This window comes from Alligator sinensis, unplaced genomic scaffold (genome assembly GCF_000455745.1).
Source record: "Alligator sinensis unplaced genomic scaffold, ASM45574v1 scaffold889_1, whole genome shotgun sequence".
NCBI lineage: Eukaryota > Metazoa > Chordata > Crocodylia > Alligatoridae > Alligator > Alligator sinensis.
The window spans coordinates 1,013,883-1,018,495 of record NW_005842361.1 but is presented as its reverse complement, the minus strand read 5'-3'; the positions used below and the strand labels follow the sequence as shown (position 1 = coordinate 1,018,495).

At 41.6% G+C, this 4,613-nt stretch overlaps 1 protein-coding gene across 1 annotated transcript in view; it reads right to left on the bottom strand.

Annotated features, from left to right (window-relative positions):
* Positions 1 to 4,613, bottom strand: part of L3MBTL3 (L3MBTL3, histone methyl-lysine binding protein) — a 167,974-nt gene that overhangs the window by 98,669 nt on the left and 64,692 nt on the right.

Below are 4,613 nucleotides of genomic sequence, written 5' to 3'. Positions count from 1 at the left end.
CTGCCTGGTTTATATAGGCAGCCTAGGCCTCAAAATGGCTGCCCTAATCAGGCACCTGGAGGCTGCCAGCTCCGGGCCCTTAAAGTGGCAGAGATACCCTGTGCTCTGCCACAAAGTTTTACAAGCCTTTGCTCCATCTGCTATTTCACTCTGCTGTGCCTGCTTCCCTCCCAGATACCTGTGGAAGGGTACTGGAATACGTGAAATCTTGTCTACATCTATCCCAACCATGCAGCTGGTCCAATAAAAGATATCACCCCAAAAAAATCTTGCCTGTAGTGTATATTCGGTTATTCAGAAAATATTAGCTTAAAAATATGCACACAAAAAACGAAATTTTGGTGGTGGATATTATTCTGTGGCTTCTCTCTGTGGCTGTAAAGTTCAGGACTAGGAACAATGGCCTCAAGCTGCAGCAGGAGAAATTTAGACTGGAGATTAGGAAGAACTTCCTGACTATACAGGTCAAGCATTGAAATAGGCTGCCTAGAGAAGTTGTGGAATCTACATCCTTGGAAACTTTCAAAGCCAGGTTAGACTGGCTGGGATGATTTAGTTAGGAATGGTCCTGCCCTGAGCAGAAGACTGGACTAGATGGCCTTTTAAGGTCCTTTCCAGCCCTACTTTCCTATGATCTTATTTTTTCTGATGTTGCATTTTGGTAAAAGTACATTAAAACATTTTTCAGTTAGCCAAGAAAGTTAAAGAAATGTTTATACTTTACAAAAATTCAGGACTTTTTACCCACTTAGCTCATGAAGTGGTTGTGTTTTTGAAGTTCGAAAAAAAAACCTGTATGCGCAATAAAGATAACTTTAAATAATTTACTGCAGGTACTGTTTTTCATTTTTCTTTACTGAGCTTCAGTGATTTAGAAATTTTTTGGCCTCATCTACAAGAAATGCTGACCGCATAGTCATTACTGTTTATACAAGTACTACATGACTGCACAGTAACCTGAGATACTGCGCAATAACACCGATGAAGGCTGCTGCCATGTGATGCTACGGTGCAGTAGTCTCGGGCTACTGCGCAGTCAGTCTCTCATGTACATGTGGCCTTTGAGGGTGAAATTCACTCTATAGTGGAAGGCCTCCACTCTAAAAACCTAGAGGTATAGGTTGAACAGGGGGCACAGCAGTTTACATGGTATGGTATCTATGTACCTGAGTTATTTTTAAGGCATTTACAATCTTGGTATCGAGAGCAAAGATACCAAACACCCATGCGGGAGATGTTTTTAGACTTACTTTTTTGCTAGTATTAAGCTGTTTGGGGGTGGGGGGCACAGTTACTCTTCTTCTGTTTTTTCTCCATTCTCCCTAGTTCCAGGCCAGTCTTCCATAAATGTAGCAGAAAAGGCAGGGCAACCTGATGCAGGTTTTCATATTTATTTTATGGAATTTTTGCCATTCATCTCTCTCTCAGACATTTAAATACTTCACAAAATGTCAGGCTTTGGTCTCCTTCCCATAAATATATCCCAGCATCATTACCCCTAAACTTTTGTATTCAGGCAGGAAAATGTTTCATTAAAATTTCTACAGGGGAACAAGATTCCCTGCACATTCTGATAAAATCTTACAGGATTAGCCTTAAAAGTGCTAAGACACTATTTTTCAATACTACTCAACTAGTCAGCTAGTGAACTGAATTTCTCTGAGTACTGTGTTACCGATTCAATGACATCAATGACATAAAAGAATATCTCAAGCTTTAGAGAGGTGCCATTTTAGTTATTATTTCAATCTAAATAAATAAAGTGGTTTTTTTCAGTCACTTGCTATTTCTTCAGTACCAAAACATTTCCAAGAAATTACCATTAGTCCTTTTACTATTTGAGCCCTAATTCCATATAGTTATATAACCTGTGAATATGACCCATGACTCAGTGTTCTGAATTCTTACGGTTTGCTGAAACACCTGCTTGACATTATCTCAGCAATTTAATTATTTTACAGTTTCTCTGTCCTAGGTGTCTACAACACTGATTCTTAACCAAGGTATTGCAGCATGCTGGAATGCCATGAGATCCTTTTAAGAAAGCTGCAGTGTGCTATCCAATGTGAGCACTGTGTGATGTGCAGACACCTACATATGATTCACAAGATAAATCAAGGGATTTCAAATAAGAATCCATCATGGTCAAGCATTCTGACCTACAGTAGTCTTTCTGAGTTGCTTGCAACAAAAAAAATGTTCTATTATTTTTCCATAGCCAAGAAATGAACGAAAGCTAAGAGCTAGCATTTTCCAAGGGATGCCTAGGGTCTAAAACGATTGAGAACCACTGGTCTACAATTATGGACTCCTTGGGAGTTCTGTAATTGGTTCAATCCATTCTACTCTGGACAGGTTCTTACACTAAACTGATCACTGTGGAATCTGAATGTCTCATCAAGCACAGATGCAAAGAATCTTGTATACCTTTTATTTTCAGGTAACAAGCAGTTCCTTATTTTTCTGCCTTACAAATAATATATTTCAGTCCTAAATCACAATACTAATAGATTCTAGGAGTACAGTGTAAACTCAAAGTTGAGGATGCAAGTTATTATTAGATATATCAAGACATGCAATGCTTTAATCAGTTTCAGATAATATTAACATTATGGAGATTTATCTGGATAGAGCTCCAAGCTTATCACACAGATTTTACTACAGCTTGGATTCAAATAAAAAGCAATTAAGCATATTTTGTTATTAGTGTACGTCCTTTACCTGGCTTACTGTAGAAGAAGTAGGTATAGAAAAAACAAATCTGCATGTTGTAAACCAAAAACTGAACTATGGAAGAACTTTGTAGGCTGCACTGGTAATAAAGTTAGAGTTGACAAAGCCAGTGAATAATTCATTTTCACATCTGCTCATCCTTCATGTCCCTAACACATTCCATACCATAATCACTGTACAGCATAAATGCAACACATCAGGAAACTTCACTCCAGCTCCACAAAGATATTTAGGCAACTTACTCCTGTTAACCTGCCTAACTCCTATTGAAATCAACCTAAGTTAAGCACTGTGACAAGGGGCCATCATAAGGCTGGTCACTGAGTCGGCCTGCCCATCTGTCTAGAGCACCCTGCCCTGTCTCGCCTCTCACGACTTGATCTATATAAAAAAACATGTAATAATGCGGGAGGCTGATGCCCTGATGCCAAGGGCGTTATATATAGCTCCGGACCTCTCCTTACACCGTGTCCCATGTTTTGCCCCTTGCTGAGGCCACTACTTGGTCTGCCTTCACTGGGGCCTCGGGGACTTACACCCCATGGGACTCAGTTGTCCGCAGATATGCCTCGCCTCCTTCCTGTCCCTACTGCTGGGTTACCCACCAGGTTGTGGAGACTGAGGCTATAAGACACCCTATACTCACCTTTCACTAGGGGGGCAACTGATGTGGCATTTCCTGAGGACCACCCCACAACAAGCAGCCCCACCACACCATCCATCTCTAGCAGGATGTAGTTTTAGGTCATGCCCCAGGACCAAGAATCTCCTGCCATCCCCACTGTCACTGCCCTGTACTTCCAAGATGTTATGTGAGCAGCAGCTCCAGCCAGGTGATGTTCCCCCTTCGACTGCCTGCAGCAAACTGCTGGCCCTGCTGCTCTAACAGCTGTGCCTACTTCCCAATCAGGCAGCCGCCTGCTGGCCATGTGACTCCCCTGACTGGGAGTCACCTGGAGGCTGCCCTGCTGCCTGTTCTGACCCTTAAAGAGGCAGGCACCAAAGATGCCCTGCCACAAAAACCTAAATACCTTTGTGGATTTGTCACTAAATTAGTGAATGAATTTTGCAAGGTACAAGAAAACATGGTTTCTTACTGTGCCAAAGCCTGAGGAAACACAACTTAGGCCCCTAACAGACATTAAAGTAATGGTGCAATGGGATCTGATGCAAAGCCGCATCAGATCCCCTTGCACCATTTTGTCCATACTGAGGAAGACCAACCCAAGGATCCCCCTGCATCGGCAAATAGCAAGTTGGGCAGCCAACTGGGGAAGTGTACCATGCACTCACGCAGCTGAAAGCCCCATCAGCTGATCAGAATTTCCAGACACAGGAGTGCAAGATATGCTTCCCTGGCTATGAGCTGTGATAAAGTTACAGAACTTCTAGCCCAGAGAACCCCAATTGGCTGACCAGGGCTCCTAGCTGCTAAGTTGGGCACCAGTCATACATTCAATTAATGACATGATAAGACCCAGCCACAGATTTATTGCACATATTTTGTAATGTCTTAAGTGTATTGAGTGTCAGGGGCCTAAAGTTCTTTCTGCACAGCATCATGGAACCATGCTGTAACTGGTTAAGAGACAATCCTGCCCTCAATGAAAAAATCACTATGCTGAGGTGAATATTTCTCACTAGAGACAGCAATCAGAATAAGTCCTGCAAAATTAAAGTGAGAAATTATTGCATAGTCTGCCAGAATTAATGTCACATGTAAATAAGTACCTGTTTTGCACAATCTTTTAGAAATTGTGCACATGCAACCCAAACCTATATATTAAAACGTGGCCCTTTAAGTTTACTATGGACTTTTAATGAACTAGTTGCTCTGATTATAAAATCTGTGCAAAGTTACATCAAAAGTATAGAAAATG